This window comes from Heteronotia binoei, chromosome 2 (genome assembly GCF_032191835.1).
Source record: "Heteronotia binoei isolate CCM8104 ecotype False Entrance Well chromosome 2, APGP_CSIRO_Hbin_v1, whole genome shotgun sequence".
NCBI classification, from domain to species: Eukaryota; Metazoa; Chordata; class Lepidosauria; order Squamata; family Gekkonidae; genus Heteronotia; species Heteronotia binoei.
The window spans coordinates 82,726,387-82,749,436 of NC_083224.1; the positions used below are offsets into that span (position 1 = coordinate 82,726,387).

The following is a 23,050-nucleotide window of genomic DNA, read 5'->3' on the forward strand; positions in this document are numbered from 1 at the left end:
CCAAGAAAACTCCCGTGAAAGCCACACCGACGCAGCAGGTACTAAACTTTCTTCCAACGAGCCCCGGGCCCTTACCTCTCTCTGAAATGGTGTCCAGCCCTTCCCCCGGCCCCGCTCAGGAAGAGGGCTCTTTATTAACGACCCAAACATTTCAAGCGGCGATTTCACGCTTGGAGGACTCAATAGGGGTCACAATAGAGGAGAAGATCAGCAAAGCTATTACCCCCTTGCAATTAGAACTAAAAAAAATTAATGAAACGCTTTCAGCAGTCACTCAAACTGCAGACTCAGCGCTGGAAATGGCTACGGTGGCCCACAAGGCTGTACAAGCCCTGCAAAGCTCAGACCTATGGCTCCATGAGAAGGTGCTTTACCTGGATAACAGATTAAGGGCTGCTAACCTGAAATTTAGAGGCCTGCCAGAACAGGTGGAAGAGAACCAGGAGGTAAAAATCTTCATTGCCTCATGGCTTGCTTCAGCCCTCCACCTCCAAGATGGAGTCGCCCCTCTCATTGATTCTGCCTACCGTCTGGGGGCATTACAGCCCAAGTCAAAAGACTTTTCAAGAGACATACTTGCCACGGTTCCAGACTCCAGGACCAGAACCCTGATTTTACAGAGAGCCCGATCTGAAGAGGGTCTACTCTACAAGGGCAAAAAGATCCTGGTTCTAGCTGATCTTTCACCAGAAACCCCGCAGCATAGGAAAGAAATGAAGCCGATTCTAAATTCACTATTTGAACACAAAATACGCTTCCGCTGGGCTTCTCCTATCCAGATACTGGTTGTTCGCCAGGGCCTTCGGCTAACAGCTTCTGATTTCACCTCTGGCTGTGATCTTCTTAAACAACTAAACATTGACTCTCCTTCATCTCCTGACTCAAGTGGGGCTACTTCATCTCGTTCAACCAACCCACCGTTTTCTTTCAAGCCAAGAAGACGACGCTGACTTCTTCATGAATGTTCAGTTCACCTCCTGTTACTTCCATCTCCTGCTACTGAACAGTTGTATTTGCACTACCCATGCCATCTTGTTCTGGTTTAAGGGAGCGGGGTTTTTCTTTCCTCTTATTATGTCACATTGTTAAGGGAACAGCCGGGATGTTCCTTCTTTTTGCTCCCTCCATATTAGATTGTATATTTCTTATATACTGAGTAAAGTTGCATTGTTTCCTGGTTGGAAACAATGAACAGTTTAGTAAGATTTATGTTGTTAATATTGTTGGTTTGTTTTTTCAAGGGGAAAAGGTACCTTTTACTGGTGTTTATTTATGGCCCTTTTCAGACGGTGCTTTTTGACCAGCACTGGTATGTTCTGGTATACTCTGGCCATGACCCTCGAACTCAGTGGATCCCTTTAGCGGTGTTTGGGTTTTTGGAAATTTTTACATTTATACTGAAAAGTGGTTTGTGTTTGTTCAATTTGGTTCAGACAAATATGGTTGTTGTTGTGAACCTAGACTTTTGCAGTCAGGTCACCAATCCTGGTACTCCCACCCCAATGTTCTCTCTTTGTTTATTCTGTGTTGTGAGAACAAGGGAAATCTGGTCATTGTTACCTGTTTCTTCTACTTCTTCTCATCATTGTTATACAGAGTCCCAGGCCGGGTTCTACAGGCGTTATATGGATCTTAACAATGTTTTTTTCTACTTTAATGTATCTAAATTATGTCTGACTTAAAGTTAATTTCTCTCAACTGCAGAGGCCTTAACAACATTATTAAAGCCAAGCGGCTTTCTTCTGCTTTGACCAAATTACAACCTGATCTTCTTTTCCTACAAGAAACCCACATTAAGTCGGCAAGCTCCACCATACTTCGATCTAAGTGGTTCCATACACAGTATGTAGCTCCTGGTTCTTCTAAATCACGCGGAGTCGCCATCCTACTTTCAAAAAATACCCGGTTTGTTTTGTCGGCTCAAGAAGTCGATCCCCAAGGACGTTGTATCTTTATAAAAGGTACACTTAATGACTCTCCTTTCACTCTGGTTTCTCTATATGCTCCCAATTCCTCACAAATTACCTTTATAAAAGACACGTTTTCTAAACTTGCCCTTTTCCAAGAAGGGGCAGTCATTATAGGGGGGGGGGGGACTTCAACCAAATCATAGACCCCAAGTGGGACAGATCATTTAAGCCACACTCTCCCCCGACTTCTCCCCCAGCACCTATGCAATCTGTCCTTCATAATTTTAACCTATGTGACGTTTGGAGATTGCATAACCCGGGGGTTAAGGACTACACCTACTTTTCGGCATTACACAATACCTTTACAAGGATTGATTATTTTCTTATTTCTCCCTCCTTATTGAACCAAGTTTCTCACACCAATATTGGCCTTAGGACACTTTCCGACCATGCTTGGTTGGAGTGCACACTGCATGTTGGTTCTCAGGACAGGCCTTCATTTAATTGGACATTAAATAAATCACTCCTTCTGAACCAAGAATTTTGTACACAATTAGAGCAAGAGATCAATCTTTATTTCAAAAACAATCTGGATTGTGGGGTTTCCAAAGAAATTGTGTGGGACGCAATGAAAGCTGTTCTGCGAGGCAAGTGTATCTCCCTGCATTCGGCCTACAAAAAAAGAAAATTAGAACTGAAACAACTCATTTTAGACAATATTAAACACTTGGAACAAAAACACAAGCAAACCTGCTCTAATAAAGTTTACCAAAAACTTGTTCTTGAAAGACAGAAACTAGACTTATTGGAAACATCTAATATTCGAAAAAATCTACTATTCGTGAAACAAAAATACTGGTATAACCACCCCCGTTCGTTGAAACTACTTTCATGGAAACTCAGGAAAGAGCTAGGTGAGAGACAGATTAAATGTCTTAGAGACAACTCTGGCAAAATACACTCATCAAACAAAAAAATCTTGGACACCTTCCATCAGTTTTTCCAACAGCTATATATCTCGTCCAATCCTCCTTCTCACCTAATAGACCACTTTTTTCAAAACCAGAAGATCCTTACCCAACTCTCCCACGAACACCAAGCCTTTTTAGATTCTCCGATTTCTTCTCTTGAAGTCGTTGACGCCATTAAGGCCTCCAAAATCAATAAAACCCCAGGTAGAGATGGACTACCTTCAGAATTTTATAAAAAATTCAATCTTTCCCTGGTACCTCACCTTACCACTGTTTGCAATCTTGTTCTGGACTCCGGCTGTATGCCTCCCTCCTGGTCCCAGGCGAAAATAGTTATGATTTCCAAAAAAGACAAAGACCCATTAAATGTTAAATCTTACTGCCCCATTTATTTACTAAATAATGATTATAAAATATTTACTTCCATTTTGACTGCTAGATTGAACACAATCATAGGGCTCTATATTCACACCAACCAATCAGGATTTATTCCGAATCGCGATATCACAGACAATACTAGACAAACAATTAACTTAATTCAATATTGCACTTTTCAGCCATACGACTCCTGCATTCTTGCCTTAGATATAGAGAAGGCCTTCGATAGTGTAGAACCTCTCTTCCTTAAAAAAGTCTTACATCATATGGGTTTCAGACCTAGGTTCAGAACGGTTATAGATTCTTTGTATTCCTGTCCATTCGCGTTTATACAAATCAATGGTCAACAGTCCCCTTCACTTATCCTAGAAAGAGGAACTCATCAAGGGTGCCCCCTATCACCACTGCTATTCGCCATTGTCATAGAGCCCTTTGCAAATTTGATACGGCTTTCTTCAGAGATTTCTGGTATCTCTGTCCAAAATTCTACTTTTAAAATAAGTTTATTTGCCGACGATATAGTCTTATATATTACAAATCCACTACAGTCTATTAAAGCCGTTTCCTCTCTCCTGTCTGATTACAGTAAACTTTCAGGTCTTACAGTTAACCACTCGAAATCAATTCTCTACCCGATTAAAATTTCCGATACTTCTAAAAAAGACATAATTGCAAACTACCCCTTCCATTGGGTCTCTGATTCCTGGTCCTATTTGGGGCTGAAAATCCCCTTAAATATAGCTGGCCTATTAAAAACTAACTACACGGCCACGGCTTCTGAGATTACTACCACGCTAAAGCAATGGGATAAGTTGCAACTATCCTGGATGGAAAGAATCCATGTAATTAAATCCTTCATTTTCCCCAGGTTTTTATATCTTTTTCGGGCTCTTCCTATTGAGATCTCTCAGCCTATCTTAAAATCCTGGCAACAAATACTGACCTCCTTTATCTGGAAATATAAAAAGCCTAGAATCAAAGTTTCAACTTTATGTCGATCAAGACAAAAAGGTGGCCTAGCAGTTCCCGACATTGCAAAGTATTATAAAGCTACTATTTTATCCCAGATGACCAAAATACTGTACCAACATCCCCCGCCACCGTGGACGCCCATAGAGGAAGCTCACTTTACCCCACTGAAATACTACGAACTACTATGGCTCAAGAAAAATGAACGCCCACCGTGGCAATTCATGAACCCATTCCTCAGGGTGCTCTTGTCAGTATGGGATTCGGAGCGTCATTTTCTGGCTCCAGGACTCTCTACTATCTCATCTTTTATAGGACAAAAATATTTCCTCCCTGCCCAACTACCCTTTTCTTTCAAGGTCTGGAGAGACTCCTCAAAAGTTTTTTTCTTTAATCTTCTTTCATCTTCTAAACAACTTCTACCTAAAAATGATCTAGACCAAGTTTTGACTAAGCCAGCACCTTGGTTTGAATACTTTCAAATCAGGCACTTTCTTCAGGACCCTAAAGTGATCTCTTCATTTTCTCGCCTTTCATCTGACTACGAACACCTGGTTCTTCATTTTCACAAAGAGAGAATGCCTAAAAGTCTCATTTCACCGCTGTATCGAATCCTATTGTCTAAACTCGAAGCAACCTTACCCTCTTACACCACTCAATGGCATAAAGACTGTGGCATCATCCTTTCCCCCGACCAATGGGACTCTATATGGGCTAGCGATGCCCTACAATCTACTATTATAAATATCTCTCAACAAAACTTTAAATTGATTGCACGTTGGTACCTTACTCCTAACCAGTTCTCCCATATGACCCAGTTAGGCTCTTCAGATTGCTGGAGAAACTGTGGGCTCAAAGCCTCTTATTTTCACTGCTGGTGGGACTGCCCCAAAATCAGACCATTCTGGACCTCAATTTGTGCCCATCTCTCCTCCCTAACTGGGGTCTTGATCCCAGATGACCCAACAAGGATACTTCTCAATCATTGGTCTGATACCCGTCTCTCATCTTCTAAAAAATCCTTGATAGTTAAACTCCTGACAGCTGCTAAAACCACGATCACGCAGTCCTGGAAAAACTAATTGAATTTGACACTTGACAACTGGCTACTTAAAGTCTGGGAACACATTGTAATGGATAAAATTCAGGCAGCCATAGACCACAAAGACCCATACCAAGCCTACGCTAAATATCTGGCAACTTGGCTTCCCATTCTAGAAAAGCTTGACACCGATCCATTTTATGCTAACTCTTATTCTAAAAATAAAATGTATAAGGATTTCCTTTTGCTATAAAATTGTTTTAACAAGTTAATTTCAAGTTATTTAAAGTGTATTATATCTTCCTTTTTCCTTTCCCTGATCTTATTTTATTTTTAAATACTGTGTTATAATAACTATAATTATTATTACCTTCAGTTTGTATTTTGTTTATTTTGTTTTTAAATGTTGTTTTTGCTCTGTATTCTGTCTATTAAGCTTACGATGTTATCTCTGTTAATCTTCACGGTAAACTTCTTGCGTTATGGATTGTAAGCTACTTTTATGCCTCAATAAAATGTTTAAATGTGAAAAAAAAGATTAGGTAGCAGAGATATAAACTTTTTAAAGGACACAGACAAACATAATTAAAGGGGTTTTTTAAAAAAAAAACTTAAAATAAAACATGCTTAAAACATTTAAAAAAAAAAGAAATGTAAAAAACATGAAGGATCTTTCTACCATATGTGGTGGACTTGTGAAAAGGCAAGGCAATTTTGGCAAATGATTCAGCAATTTTGGCAAATGATTCAGCAAAATTTCAAAAATTTTGGATTATAACATTAAGAAGGCACCAGACACCTTTTTGTTGGGATTACAAATGGAAAAATTTCTGAAACAAGATAGAACGATATTTGGTACATGCTTTCAGCTGAACGGACATTATATGCGCAGATGTGGAAGCAAGATAAAATACCAGAAAAGTGGGACTGGACTTTAAAAGTTATGCATTGGAGTGAAATGGTCAAGTTTACAAGAATCTTAAAAGAATGTGATCTAGAGAAGTTTAAAAATGAGTGGGGAAAATTTCAAAAATATGTTGAAAAACAGGGAAGGTAAAAGGATACTTGGCGATTTTTGACAATTGTAGAACTTTAGAGGATAACAAATGGACTACAGTCAAAAAGCAAGACTATGTGAATATTTTTTTCAACTTTTTTTTATAAGGACTAAAGGATTATAATGGATTATAACTATAACATATGGTTTCTTCTTTTCTTTTTCTTCTGGTTTTGAGATTTTTTTTAATGAAGATTCTTAAATTGATAAAATTACCTTTTATTTTTAGCAATGTAATTAAAATACACGGTCGGGGGTCATGAAAAGGGGGGGAGGGAGGAGAAAAATGTAATGTATTTGTATTAACTTTTTAATACTAGATGATGAGTATTATTACAATATATTGGAGAATAATAAAATTGGTTTAAACAAAAAACAAGCAGTTCTTTGCAAGCTTCTTCTAAGCCTGACAGAATTTAAAAGCGCATAGTGGCTGTTGGGGTGGGGTTTTCCCCGTCAGCCAGCTGGCTGGCAGTGAGGAGGAGCCTGCAAAACTGGGGGATCTGCCACTGGGACCTGGGGACTGGCAAGCCTAATCACTAGCCAGTCACCATCACCAAGGTACAGAAAAATCTTGCATCCCAGTCTGCAGAAGTAAGCAACAATTTCTATAGTCTAGCTAAATACTCTGGGGGCTATTACCAACCTGAAGAGCAGGACCCTGTATTGTAGGAAGGAATAGTATGCTGCACTGAAAACGGAGGTACTTTCTGGAGTTGTATCTGACGTTGACATGGAAGTAGCCTAGCCCTCAATTACTCTAAGGTTGCCAGGGCACAGAAGAGGAAGAACACTGTAGACTGGTAATAATTTAAATCTCTTTATCAGTAGGGAATGGTTTGACTTTCTTAAGTTGAGAATGGGCCTGGAAATATCTGGACTAGAAGTCTAGGTGCTGCTGTGTCACAAGCACCTTTTCTGTACCTCCTAATTACCCTAGAATCTGAACTCCTGCCACGAACTGAGTAGAGAGTGATAGCTGATTGTGCAAGAGAGGCAAGTTTCCTGAAGGAGCAATGAATTCTATGGCATGGCCCTCTAAGGCTATTTTAAGGACCCATCAGCCTTCAGTAATGTCCTGAGAAGAGACTGGATCTCCTAATATGATGGCTGCTCTGGATCTGGAGTGGGGTTATTAATATCACCTTTTGGCTCAATGAAGAGGTTTAGGAGACTGAGAGTGTGATCAGATGAGCTGTTTGATCTGATATTGTCACTTCTCCCTTCCAGATTTAATGTGCGCATCCAGACAGCAACATCTGTCCTCCATTCCCCAGATGTTAGCCCCCCTGTCCTCACCTCCAACTTTCCTGACACCAAAGAATGCCTGGTATTTACTGATGGAGTTTTCACCACACTTTTCTTGACGTTTGATCTCTGTTGCACAGTCAAGCCATTTGGGAGATCAGAGGCTTCTGCTCTATGACCACCATTTCCCCCCACAGCTAGTAATATGCACATAACCACATATTTGCCCCTGGTGAATAAATGGTCCTGTGCATGCACAAAGTAGACTTTAAAAAGAAGCTGCTCGCCACTCCATGATGACAGCATAGCAGCAGTCTGATCAGTCAACCATGGGATGAGGCAGGATTAGGATGACATGTCTGGTCAAAACTCTCCAGAAGGAATAGTTTGGAGAAATCAGAGGCATGGCCAGACTGCACCAAGCCTGTCATCTGACCACAGCCTGAGTCCTCAGCTTTTCTTTTGGGACAGGGAACTAAATGTTGCCAATGTATCTGAACCTGGCAGGAGCCTGGGAGTGTGGACATGGAAAGCTTCATTGCATTGAAGTTATTATGTAATTTCCAGAGCAAACCTGAAAGTGACATCATGCCAAAATAAGATTTAATGAAAACTCTGTTGTAAAACAGAAGGACTCTATAGGGGAAACCTGGAAACTGTTAGGGTTTAGAGATACCTTTAGCAGAGTTATGTGGAGAGAACCACACATAAACAACCAGGCAGATGTTTTAGCTTAAGAATAAAGTAGTTTACTTTTACTATGAGGAAAGGGTAGACTGGGATTACTAGAAAACAAAAGAACGATTCATTATCCTATCTAGTCTCTGGACTACATCTCGACTCTCTTGAGTCCAAACTCTAACTGCATGGAGATCTGAGGGCTTTACACAAAGGGCAATAAAAACTGACCAAATGGTTTCCCCCAGACCACCTCCCAAATATATGGATTAGCCTATTAGGGCTTTGCTTCAATGGTCACTATACATAAGTGACACCTAGCCTGAGCGGGAAATACGTGCAAACATTCTCATTGGCTATACCTCTCAATGGCTAAACATCAGCATGCATATACATTCATTTAATTAACTCATGACAACAGAAAGTGAAATTGCAATAGAAACCCAACAGAAACCCTATGAGAAATTCCTTCATGACTGGGAATGGAGTTGATTGTGTGAAGGGTATGGAGATTGTTAAGAGGCAGGAGGATGAGGGGGTTGATGGGGCCTGTAATAAGGCCTGGTTTTTAAGAAGGAGGACCAGGGTGTGGAAATAATTCTCAGGGCCTTGGCTGTAAATTTGTTCTTTGCATCATTCATCTAGCAACTAAAGAGATCAGTACTTGAACTAAAGAGATCAGTACTCCTTAAGGTAAAATGTTCAATCCTAGCATGAGTCTCCTGGGATAAGTCTGTACAGTGTAACCAGGAATAGCAACTCAAGGAGATAGTGGTAGTGGTAGAAAGTCATGGAGTAAAAGGACAGGTCCTCTTGTGGATCAAAAACTGGCTGAGTAATAGGAAGCAGAGAGTGAGTATAAATGGGCAGTCTTCGCAGTGGAGGACGGTAAGCAGTGGGGTGCCGCAGGGCTCGGTACTGGGTCCCATGCTCTTTAACTTGTTCATAAATGATTTAGAGTTGGGAGTGAGCAGTGAAGTGGCCAAATTTGCGGATGACACTAAATTGTTCAGGGTGGTGAGAACCAGAGAGGATTGTGAGGAACTCCAAAGGGATCTGTTGAGGTTGGGTGAGTGGGCGTCAACGTGGCAGATGCGGTTCAATGTGGCCAAGTGCAAAGTAATGCACATTGGGGCCAAGAATCCCAGCTACAAATACAAGTTGATGGGGTGTGAACTGGCAGAGACAGACCAAGAGAGAGATCTTGGGGTCGTGGTAGATAACTCACTGAAAATGTCACGTCAGTGTGCGATTGCAATAAAGAAGGCCAACGCCATGCTAGTTATTATTAGGAAGGGAATTGAAAACAAATCAGCCAGTATCATTATGCCCCTCTATAAATCGATGGTGTGGTCTCATTTGGAGTACTGTGTGCAGTTCTGGTCGCCGCACCTCAAAAAGGATATTATAGCATCGGAGAAAGTTCAGAAAAGGGCAACTAGAATGATTAAAGGGCTGGAACACCTTCCCTATGAAGAAAGGTTGAAACGCCTAGGGCTCTTTAGCTTGGAGAAACGTCGACTGAGGGGTGACATGATAAGAGGTTTACAAGATAATGCATGGGATGGAGAAAGTAGAGAAAGAAGTACTTTTCTCTCTTTCTCACAATACAAGAACTCGTGGGCATTCGATGAAATTGCTGAGCAGACAGGTTAAAACGGATAAAAGGAAGTACTTCTTCACCCAAAGGGTGATTAACATGTGGAATTCACTGCCACAGGAGGTGGTGGTGGCCACAAGCATGGCCAGCTTCAAGAGGGTTTTAGATAAAAATATGGAGCAGAGGTCCATCAGTGGCTATTAGCCACAGCGTGTGTGTGTGTGTGTGTATATATATATATATATTTGGCCGCTGTGTGACACAGAATGTTGGACTGGATGGGCCATTGGCTTGATCTAACATGGCTTCTCTTATGTTCTTATGTTCCATCTGGAGCGTGCAATCAACTTGTATTTATTTTCTGGGTGGAAATCCAGATAGGGGGAATTTTTTTCCCAGAGGAATCATTGGTACTTTGTCATAATGGCCTGGTAGTGGTGAACTTAAAGCCAAGGGCAGAGGAAGCATAGATTTTGCAGCCCGCTCCTTCTGGCTGTCTCTGACAATAGGGACCAAGTTCTGGGTACCCTTTTTTCTCCCTGGAATAGACTCTACCACCGGGGAGTTAGCCATGGGGTGGTGAAAAAGAAAGGGGCATCTTTGCTATTTGATTTATCCAAGTTTTCAGTCTTTTTGGAGGGGAAGCAGGAATGGAAGCTGGCCCAAGCCAAGGGCCAGTAGTTATATCTAGAAGGCCACACATAATGAGGAAGCTACTGGTCTAGTGGAGACCAGGTATATAGCTTTGAAGACAGGGTCAGTACCAATGGAGGAACACAGGAGACCTCTGTCTCCAAGGAGTGAGCTATACAGATCAATTGTTCACTACAGAGATGGTAATTATCACTAGGGAAGTAAAGTCATACGTTCACCCATTGAATCTTCTGAGGATGGTTCTGAAGAATATTCTGGTTCCAGCTCTGCAGAAGTAAGGATGCTTTTAGCCAAAGTCAGTATTGTGAAAATAAGGCGGGTCTGGATCCAAGGGAATATCAGGGTTGTATCTCAAGGAAGCTGAGGGTGATTGTCTAGCAGAATTGTGATGTCTGAAGCCATATGGATTCAAGTGATGAGAACCATAGAACCCCATGGCTGGTAATCTGTGTAAGGGTCATCAGCTAGTGAATCATAAATAGGATAAAGTTAGTCATAATGTCACTCATGGTCATGAGCAGGAACCTTGAGGGAGACTGGTGGTCATGTGTGCTCTGGGATGAATGTTTGAGTGGTCAGGAGATTGTGAAGATTAAGTAGTTGGCAAGGGATCTGGAACTGCAATCATAGGCTCAGGTTGAAAAAGCTCACAGTCAGGCATGGAACATGCCAAAAACAGACAGCAATTCATAGGAAAAAGTGTTGTAGAAAGCGGCACCATTTATATCACAGTTCAAGGGCTGATTAATCCAATTAGGGCTCTTAGAGCTGGGGATGTGATGGATTTGGGTAGGTCTTGATGGAGGAAGAACTGTTGTCTTGGTCAGAATCGAAGTCAGGTTTGAAACTGATGATTCCAATCTCAGAGCCACCAAAACAGAGAGCAAGTGGGCTCATCTTTTCTGGGAGTCTGAAGGATGAGGATTGATGTGGCCTTCAGAAACCAAGTCAGAGAGGCCCTTTCCCCACAAGGCTACCTTAAGGCAAGAAGCCTTGTCATGACTCACCTTTGATGCAAACTGTTTGCAGACAGAAGACCTCAAAAGTCACACTCCTCTCTGAGGCAAAAAAGCACAGCAGGTGGTCATCAGAGTGGGTGATTTTGGCCATATACGCATGAATTTTTTAAAAGGGCTTTATGGGACATATTATAAAGGCTCAAAGCTGAGTTGTTCTCCTCTTCTGGCAGTTTTCCAAGTGTATTTGTCAACTTGCTTGCATTGTAATTTTTAAAAAAAATTGAAAATAAGGGCTCCCTCATTAGAGGAAGAAGCATGATGGAAAAGGAAAGGTCCCCTGTGCAAGTACCAGTCGTTTCCGACTCTGGGGTGATGCTGCTTTCACAATGTACTCATTTTACCGACCTCAGAAGGATGGAAGGCTGAGTCAACCTCGAACTTGCTACCTGAAAACCCAGCTTCTGCCAGGGATCGAACTCAGGTTGTGAGCAGAGCTTAGGACTGCAGTACTGCAGCTTTAACACTCTGCGCCACGGGGCTCATGCTGAGGGGAAAACAAAAAAAAAAACAGTGCAAGAAAAATGTTTGTTAACTTTTCTCTTAGCGGGATAATGGAGCTTTGTCAAAGACAACCTCTCTCAGTGGTGACAAAGAGATACCAGAAGGAAGTGTACTCTTCTTCCCTCCTTCTCACATCAAAAAGGGTAAGGAAATGGTGTTAGGGGTTGGGAAAAGGTGCACCCTCCATGTACTAGGAGCTTTCTAAAACTTTCCATGGCCTGCCAGTGCATGTGCGGAACCCATATAAGACAGCACAGGTACCACAATGATGAACCTTAGCTCCATCACCTCAATTGGGTTCTGTATGTTTACTGCAGTCATGGCCCAATCCTATGAAATGGTGGCTCAGAGGATCAAGTGTCAAGAGCCCTTCTCCTTGCATCAGCAACTAGACTTGATCTTAGTTTAATAGAGGGACAATACTAATATTATATTCAACACATATTTGGAACAGTCTGTGAATCATAACCCAACTGTGCCACCTCATGCTGTCTTCATTTTCTCTTAAAAGGAAGCAGACTTGAGAGAATTCTGTGGAGAAATTGCTTAAGACTGTTTAGTTGAAGCAATGCAAACCGCCACCCGCAACTTTCTCCTTCGATAAAAATATAAAACATTGTGTGTGTGTGCGCAGGCACTTGCACATCATAACAAAGCAAGTTCCACAAAATATTTCCCCAGCTAGATTTTTTATAGGATTCACTACATGAATTGTAACAAAATATTTCCCAGTTTATCATGATAAATAAAGAAATGATAATAAGGAGCACTGCTGAGAGATGCAAAATGTTCCAAAATGAAATCTTAAAACTTTGTGGGGAAGATGCCAGAGGGCTTTTAGATTTGTCTGACAGGATTCAGAAGCCACCTTGCATGATTTGCAGTAACATCAACAAACTCTTTACAAAGGTTAACCTGTGTAGGTTGCAATCCTAGAATCATTCAAAGCTAGCATAGTCAGAGGGGACACTAATCAGTGAAATCATCTTCCCTAGCATTTGTATACAGCTAATGACCACTCTCATGGATTGCTGCCTTGATGTGGCAAGAGGGCTTGCGCAGTTCAGTGAAGCTGTGGGCTATGCCATGCAGGGCCACCCAAGATGGCCACAGCTGAGAACTCAGACAAAATGGGTTCCATTGGAGAAGGAAATGGCAACCCACTCTAGTATCCTTGCCAAGAAAACCCCATGGACAGTAGCAAAAGGCTAAAAGATACCGCACTGGAAGATGAGCCCCTCAGGTCAGAAGGTGCCCAATATGCTACCGGGAAAGAGCAGAGGGCAAGTACAAGTAGCCACAGAAAGAGTGAAGCCGCTGGGCCAAAGCCGAAAGGACGCTCAGCTGTGGATGTGTCTGATGGTGAAAGGAAAGTTCAATGCTGCAAAGAACAATACTGCATTGGAACATGGAATGAATAAAGGTAAGCTGGATGTGGTCAAAAGAGATGGCAAGACTGAATATCGACATCTTGGGAATCAGTGAACTAAAATGGGCGAATTTAACTCAGAGGATCACTACATCTATTACTGTGGGCAAGAGTCCCGTAGAAGAAATGGTGTGGCCTTTATAGTTAACAAGAGAATGAAGAAGGCAATAATGGGATACAATCTCAAAAATGACAGAATTATCTCAATCCATATCCAAGGCAAACCATTCAATATCACAGAAATCCAAGTCTATGCCCCAACCACTTACTCAGAAGAGGCTGAAGTGGACCAGTTCTATGAAGATCTACAACACCTTCTAGAATTAACACCAAAAAAAGATGTCCTCCTCATCATAGGAGACTGGAATGCCAAAGTAGGAAGTCAAAAGGTAACCAGAAAAACTGACAAGTTTGGCCTTGGAGAACAAAATGAAGCCAGGCAAAGGCTAACAGAGTTTTGTCAAGAGAACAAGCTGGTCATAGCAAACACCCTCTTCCAACAACCTAAAAGGCGATTCAACACATGAACATCACCTGATGGGCAACACAGAAATCAGACTGATTATATGCTCTGCAGTCAAAGATGGAGAAGTTCCTTACAGTCAGCAAAAACAAGACCTGCAGCTGACTGCGGCTCAGATCATGAGCTACTCATTGCAAAATTCAGGCTTAAACTGAAGAAAACTAGGAAGTCATTAGGCCATTCAGGTTTGACCTTGATCACATTCCTTATGAATATACAATGGAGGTGAAGAATAGGTTTAAGGAACTAGAGTTGATAGACAGAGTGCCTGAAGAACTATGGACAGAGGTTCGTGACATGGTACAGAAGGCAGCAATCAGCACCATCCCAAAGAAAAAGAAATGCAAGAAAGCAAAGTGGCTGTCTCATGAGGGTTTACAAATAGCTGAGGAAAGAAGGAAAGCGAAACGCAAAGGTGAAAAGGAAAAATTCACCCAACTGAATGCAGATTTCCAGAGAACAGCAAGGAGAGATAAGGAGGCCTTCCTGAAGGAACAATGCAAAACAATCGCGGAAAATAATAGAATGGGAAGGACAAGAGATCTCTTAAAGAAAATTGGAGAAATCAAGGGAATGTTTCATGCAAAGATGGCCATGATAAAGGACAAAAACGTTAGGGACCTAACAGAAGTAGAAGAGATTAGGAAGAGGTGGCAAGAATACACAGAAGAATTATACAAGAAAGATCCCCATGTCCTTGACAATGATGACGGTGAAATCGCTGACCCTGAGCCAGACATCCTGGAGTGTGAAGTCAAATGGGCCTTAGAAAGCATTACTAACAACAAAGCGAGCAGAGATGATGGTATCCCAGTTGAGCTATTCAAAGTCCTAAAAGATGATGCTGTTAATATGCTGCACACATTATGTGAGAAAATTTGGAAAACGCAACAGTGGCCGAATGATTGGAAACGGTCAGTTTATATTCGAATCCCAAAGAAGAGTAATGCCAAGGAATGTTCAAACTATCGCACCATTGCACTCATTTCACATGCCAGCAAGGTCATGTTAAAGATCCCACAAGCTAAGCTTCAGCAGTATGTAGATCGGGAACTACCAGAAGTTCAAGCTGGGTTTCGGAGAGGTAAACTAGAGATCAAATGGCCAACATTCGCTGGATTATGGAGAAAGCACGGGAGTATCAGAAAAACATCTATTTCTGCTTCATTGACTACACTAAAGCCTTCGATTGTGTGGATCACAACAAACTGTGGCAAATCCTTAAAGAGATGGGAGTACCAGACCACCTCACATGACTCCTGAGAAACCTGTATAAGGGTCAAGAAGCAACTGTCAGAATGGGATATGGAACAACTGATTGGTTTAGAAAAGGAAAAGGAGTTCGACAAGGATGTATATTATCACCCTGCTTATTTAATTTATATGCAAAGTACATCATGCGGAATGCTGGCCTGGATGAAACACAAGCCGGAATTAAGATGGCCGGGAAAAACATCAACAACCTCAGATATGCAGATGACACCACTTTAATGGCAGAAAGTGAAGAGGACCTAAAGAACCTCTTGTTGAGGGTGAAAGAGGAGAGCACAAAAGTGGGCTTGAAGCTCAACATAAAAAAAAATTAAGATCATGGCATCTGGCCCCATCACACCTTGGCAAATAAAAGGGGAAGACATGGAAGAAGTGACAGATTTCCCATTTCTGGGATCCAAGATCACTGCAGATGGTGACTGTAGCCATAAAATTAAAAGACGTTTGCTCCTTGGGAGGACAGCTATTGCAAACCTAGGCAGTCTAATAAAAAGTAGAGACATCACCCTGCCAACAAAAGTCCTTGTAGTCAAAGCTATGGTATCTCCAATAGTATCGTATGCCTGTGAGACTTGGACCATAAGGAAGGCCGAGCGCAGAAGAATAAATGCTTTTGAGCTGTGGTGCTAGAGAAGAATCTCAGATAAAATATATACCACAAGTTAGGAAAAGCACAAACAAAAGGCCTGCATGGTTAACAAACAAAGTAATGGAAGCTGTAAAAAGTAAGAAGGACTCCTTTAAGCGGTGGAAAGCTAGTCCAAGTGAGATTAATAAAAGGGAACACAGGCTGTGGCAAATCAAATGCAACACTGTGATCAGGCAGGCAAAAAGGGACTATGAAGAGCATATTGCAAAAAACATAAAGATCAACAATAAAAATTTCTTCAAGTATATTAGAAGCAGGAAACCAGCCAGGGAGGCAATGGGGCCCTTGGATGATCAAGGGGTAAAAGGATTACTGAAGGAAGATAAGGAAATGGCTAAGAAGCTGAATGCATTTTTTGCCTCTGTCTTTACTGTGGAAGACGAAAAGTGTTTGTCTGCTCCAGAACCACTAATTTTGGAAGTGGTATTGAAAGACCTGAGTCAGATTGAGGTGACAAAAGAGGAGGTTCTACAACTGATAGACGAATTAAAAACTAATAAGTCACCAGGTCTGGATGGCATACATCCAAGAGTTCTGAAAGAACTCAAAGTTGAACTTGTGGATCTTCTGAAAAAATACGTAATCTTTCATTGAAATCTGCCTCCGTTCCTGAGGACTGGAAGGTAGCAAATGTCACCCCCATCTTTAAAAAGGGTTCCAGAGGAGATCCGGGAAATTACAGGCCACTCAGTCTGACTTCAATACCAGGAAAGTTGGTAGAAACCATTATTAAGGACAGAATGAGTAGGCATGTTGAAGAACACGAGTTATTGAGGAAGACTCAGCATGGGTTCTGTAAGGGAAGATCTTGCCTCGCTAACCTGTTACATTTTTTTGAGGGGGTGAACAAACATGTGGACAAAGGAGACCCAATAGATGTTGTTTACCTTGCTTTCCAGAAAGCTTTTGATAAAGTTCCTTATCAAAGGCTCCTTAGTAAGCTCGAGAGTCATGGAGTAAAAGGACAAGTCCTCTTGTGGATCAAAAACTGGCTAATTAATAGGAAGCAGAGAGTGAGTATAAATGGGCAGTCTTCGCAGTGGAGGACAGTAAGCAGTGAGGTACCGCAGGGCTTTCACGAATGTTTACAGTGATGGGTCAGTTGCTTGTGAAACCAACGATCCTTGAAGACCTGGATGAAAAGATTTACATCATTTCTTGATGGGATGTTTATTACTTCTGATATGCACGCCAGTGGGACTTTCAGGGCTTGGTACTGGGTCCCATGCTCTTTAACTTGTTCATAAATGATTTGGAGTTGGAAGTAAGCAGTGACGTGGCCAAGTCTGCAGATGACACTAAATTGTTCAGGGTGGTGAAAACCAGAGATGATTGTGAGGCACTCCAAAGGGATCTGTTGAGGCTGGGTGAGTGGGCATCAACGTGGCAGATGAGGTTCAATGTGGCCAAGTGCAAAGTAATGCACACTGGGGCCAAAAATCCCAGCTACAAATACAAGTTGATGGGGTGCGAACTGGCAGAGACTGACCAAGAGAAGAGATCTTGGGGTCGTGGTAGATAAGTCACTGAAAATGTCAAGACGGTGTGCGATTGCAATAAAAAAGGCCAATGCCATGCTGGGAATTATTAGGAAAGGAATTGAAAACTTATCAGCCAGTATCATAATGCCCCTGTATAAATCGATGGTGCGGTCTCATTTGGAATACTGTGTACAATTCTGGTCGCACCTCAAAAAGGGTATTATAGCATTGGAAAAAGTCCAGAAAAGGGCAACCAGAATGATTAAAGTCGAGTCTGACTCTTTGCGACCCCATGGACAAAGTTACACCAGACCCTCCTGTCTTCTACCATCCTCCAAAGTCTGCTGAAATTTGTGTAAGTTACATCAGGAATGCTGTCCAGCCATCTCATCTTTTGCCGTCTCCTTCTTTTGCCTTTTGTCTTTCCCAACATCAAGATCTTCTCCAGTGAGTGCTCCCTTCTCATTTGGTGGCCAAAGTATTTGAGCTTCAGCATCTGACTTTCCAGGGAACAGTCAGGGTTGATTTCCCTTAGGACTGACTGATTTGATCTTCTTGCAATCCAAGAGACTCTCAAGATTCTTCTCCAGTACCACAGCTCAAAAGCATCTATTCTTCTATATTTAATGTCAACCGCAAAAACAAAAAATTTAAGATAATGTACTAAGAAGGTATAGAATAACTCAGAGGAGAGGCAAGGAGAGGCAAGACAGATGAAGATGGGGAAACAGATCTGCTCAAGCTTCAAGAGTTTTTAAAATATTGAATAGTGAAATATTAACTGTGTAGGACAGCAGAATGAGGCCACCCAAAGACAAGAGTTTCTGCATATTCACGGTACTTCCTAGATAGTCAGAAAATCTTAATGTGTTAATTTTAAAAAGACACACATGTCCATCCTGATGAAACCAGTTCATCCTTATTGCCTGACAGGCAGCATGGAATGTTGAGACCAGCTATGATCAGCTAAGAAAAACAAACAAACAAACAGAAGGATAGAGATGCAGGGAAACAGGCCTGCTTGAGTCCCTAAGAGCATTTAGTACCCTGGAAGGAGAGGATTAGAATTTACTACTTTTAAAATGTCAAAAATCTACAAGTTCAATGGTAAAAACAAGAGTCTTAATTAGTACTGAAGAAAAAGAGCTTCCCAACACCCACATTAATTGCACACACCAAAGGCCTCTTAAGCTATGGAGCCCCTAAAAAAACCCTTAAAAAATCAATGGAATGGGGTGTGAAAACAGAATAATGGATGTGCCTCATCCAGCATAGGCAAGGGAGATAAAAAAAAAAAAAAAACATGTATCACTTTTTCATGTATCACATTAACAGATTTTGGGGATAAATTACCATCTACAATCTCAGCAACAAGAGTATAGCCAATTGTGCTATAATAGGTTCAAGACTAGGTGAGCAGGACGTTAGTTCCTCATCTAGCCTCGGACTTCAATAGTCTTATGCTATTACATTTACAGTACAGAGAATTTTCCAATTCTTTATCCTCTCTGTGATTCCTTGCTAACTCCCAATGTGTCACACTACTGGCTAGAGTCTATGAGTTCTTAGACTAGGGGTAGCCAAACTTCAGCTAAGGAGCCACAGGTTGGCTCTTTCACACATATTGTGTGGCTCTCGAAGTCCCACTGCCCTGTTAGTTGGTTTGGAGAAGGCACTTGTCTCTTTAAATCACTTCTCCAAATCAAGCAAGCCGGCAGCTTGGAAAATGCATGTAAAGTTAAAATTGCTTTCTTTCTACCTCTATTTATTTCCTTCCTTCCCTCAAACATTTGACACTCATGTCTTGCAGCTCTTAAACATCTGACATTTATTTTATGTGGCTCTTACATTAAGCAAGTTTGGCCACCCCGTCGTAGACCATTCTTTTCTCTACATACTTTGCTTTGCAGTACAGCATATTCGCAAGGGCAAGAAACTTGACAGGCAATTGTTGCTTGATGCTGCAATCCTAAATGTACTTACTAGAGAAGTAAATCCCAGTCAGCTCAATGAAATTTACTTCTGAATAGATATGCTTAGGATTGCAGGGAACTAGACACAAATCTGCATCTAAATGCAAACAGTTCAAGAGAGTTGAAAGCCCTATTCCATACTGAGCTCTTCTACCATACTTTTGCTGTTAGTTCAAATACTTCTTATTATCACTGACAGGTTAGTACTCCACTTATGCAACAGCATCAACATGCATGGCACTTTACAGCACACAAGATGACAAGTCCCTACCCCAAGGACCTTACAGTCTGATATTTGGCATATAGGCACAGGGAAGCAGGTGGATGGAGAGACTGAGGGAAGAATATGCATGAATTTCAGTAACCTGAACTTAGGCCTACTTTCGGTACAAGATGAGGCCTAAGGGAGATGTGCCAAAGACTTTACAGACAAGTTTTGAAGACAAATGGCATTATGAGGGTTATACCAGGAGCCTTCCACCTACAACTTGTAAAAACTGCTGGATTTGAGAGAAAACAGGAATCTTAAGAGCAGTGTCTTGATGCAACATGCAAAGTATAAGGAGGGACCAGAGAAGGGGGGGGGGGACTCCACACCTATAAAAATTCCCCTTACTTAAGAGTACTGGAAAACACAGATGAAGGTGCTCCATCTGTTTAAACATATAGTTCAAATCTCAGTTTCAAATGCTTTGAATCTGCAATGAAGGGGGTGAAGCTCAGGCTTAACAAGCCATCATTTGTAAAATTAAAACCTGGAACTCTAGCCTGCCTGGAAGCCAGGTGCTTCGATATGGAAACTCTGCTCACCAACTTTTTATCTGGCTGTGATGTAGGGCAAGGCATTCTTTACACACACAGAGGCCATTATATTCCATTATATCCTATGTTCTTGAAAGTTGATAGGAAGAAGGTTAATTCATTTGAAATGTGGTGTTGGATGAGAGTTTTAAGGATACCATCGACCGTCAAAAAGGCAAACCAGGTGGGTTCCAGATGAAAACACCCTGAATTCTCCCTAGAAACTAAAATGACTAAACTGAGGCTATCATACTTTGGTTGAATTATGAGAAGACAAGTCTTACTGGAAAAGAAACTAATGCTAGGAAAAGCTGAAGGTAGCAAAAAAAGAGGAAGACTCAGCATAAGATCGACTGACTCAATAAAGGAACCCTCAGTTTGCAAGGTCTGAGCAAGGCTGCTAATGGTAGAATGTTGTGGAGGATGTTAATTCATTGGGTAGCCATAAGTCAGAAGTGACTTGATGGCCCTTAAACACACAAACATGTTCTTGGGCTGAGCTTTGACAATGAAGTCCAGCTAAGAAGTGCTTGAGATAGGCTTACTACCTAACCAGAATGCACTGATAAAGGCAAGAATCCTTCAGTTGGCTTTATTCACAAGACTGCCCTAGGGATCACCACTACCACCCCTGTCACATTAGCCATAAGAATGTGAAAAAATGTTGTTTGGATCAGATCAAGGATTCCTTAGTCCAGAAACTGGCCTCCAGCAGCAGCCAGTCAGATATTTCTGCAAAGCTCACAAGCAGTGCACATAACTATTACTCCTCTGTCTTGTCCTGTGACATACACTGCTGCTTAACACGAAAGTTACATTACAGCTGATGTGGCCAACAGCCTTTGTTATCCTATGTGAGCCATCTTTAAGGCATCTTTAAGGCAAAGTAAAACAACAATAACAAAAAGTTGCCTAAACTTCTAGCCATAATCACATATTGTGGCAATCAGTTCCATGTTATCCAGCAATGGTCAAGTAAAGGGTGCTGTTTTAACTGTAGCAGCACAACCCATTCATTTACACCATCAATGTAAACAGTTTTATAGGAACCCATGTGAAAAAGAGGTTTCGATTCTGACCTCCCAAATCACATTCACTTTGCAGGATATACAAGATGTCTCCATCCCTTGACTTCTAAGCTCTTCAGCCAAGAGGGTAAACAATTAGACTGTTAGCACTGATCTTAAAACCAGATCTTAAAACCTAACACCAGAAATTTCCAGAGAGGCAAGAGCTGTGCACAGCCAACAGGAAGACAAGTCTGCCTGCCGACACCAGAACAACGCATTTCTGCATACCCACAGGAAGCTTATCTGGAAGACACACTGCAGCTTTACAACCATAATTCAGAACAAACCCACCACAGGGGCACTACATACATGTACAGACGTGAGAAAATGCTTAGAACTGTTATTTCCCCTCCCCGCAGCCAGGGCTGCAGATGCATGGTGAAAATAAATCCAACTGGGCAAGCCCTCTCATCACTTTTGCTCATCTGTAAAATGGGCTGGATGTTTATCAGCAAAAGCTAGCAATCTCGAAAAAAGGATTAGTGGTTAAGGAAGTGGGGGTTTTTTCTCATTCACCATCATGTGACAATTCTTTCCTTCCACTGCTGAAAACAGCTACTCTACAATTAGAGGTACTAATAGCACCAGCGGCAATTAAGGCCCTGTGGCTTAATAAATATGGGGCTATACTGTTGCCTTACAGCTGTCAGATGTCATTTTATTCCTAATTTATTTATACATCCAGAACATTTACCGTATATGCCACCTTCCAGAGAGACCTGCCCAAGGCTGCTCATAACTAAAACAACAAATCAAACAAGCCGTTACAAACAGCATTAAAAAAACCCTGAGCCACCTAAAACCCATATTCATAGAATAGTCCTCAGGCTAGATTAGAGGAAGACTAAAGAAGAACTAAGAAAGATACAACTTTAAAAGTCTGGGTAAAAAGAGATGTTCTGGCCTAGTGAGGAAGGAAAGTAAGATAGGTGCCAGGAGAGCCTCGAAGAGAAGGTATTCCAAAGGCAAGGTGCCAACAGTGAAAAAGCCCTGTCCCTTACCACACACCTCTGCAGAAGTGAGCACAGAGAGAAGGACTTGAGAAAAGGATCTTCACAGATGGACTGGATGGGTTTAAATAGTCATTCATGGCATGTAGATTTTTATTATTTCCTGGATTAAGAAAGTAAGAATAGATCTATGAAACTGGCAAGAAAACTTTACCCACTTGTACTAAAATGGCACCCCTGCTTTCAGATATGATTAACAGTCTCTGAGACCAAGAAGTAGAAGTTGCTAACACAAGCACATGAAACTTTTGCTATGTTTGCTGTCAGCAAGATTCCACAAAGAAACAATGATGTAATTGCTAGGATAGCTCAATGTTGTTTGTTTTCCTCTTTTCCCTTCTCTCCCTGCTATGTCTCTGCAAGGCCAGCCTGCAGAAATAAACAGACTTTGGCCCTCAGAACAATATTTTTTTCATATTGCCTGTTTAAAGTTAATTATTCAAGAGTTATGCCAAGTGCAGCCTAGGACTGCTAAACACAAGTTTAAAAATTCTGTTCTCAGGCCTGATCTTTTATTTCCCCAGCCCTGGAGTCCAGGGACAACATGTCATACTCAAGAGATGACTGCAGACATTCTGGAGTACAAAATCAAGTTTGCATCCAAATTAACTATTTTAATTTTTGCTCATATGCAACACATCCTCAAACGTTAATGCAAGGCCAGGGAAGATTTCCAAAGAAGTTATAAAACAGGATATTTGCATAACGTCATTAGGGTGTAAAATTTAGCAAGAACATTTTACAAAATCCAAGACCTGCTGCAGTAGCGTGGGAGTTCTCCAAGCAGGACAGCTGCCTTTGCATTCATCTGACAT

At 41.5% G+C, this 23,050-nt stretch overlaps 1 protein-coding gene across 1 annotated transcript in view; it reads right to left on the bottom strand.

Annotated features, from left to right (window-relative positions):
• Window positions 1–23,050, bottom strand: part of DEF6 (DEF6 guanine nucleotide exchange factor) — a 92,255-nt gene that overhangs the window by 68,185 nt on the left and 1,020 nt on the right. The window lies entirely within an intron of this gene.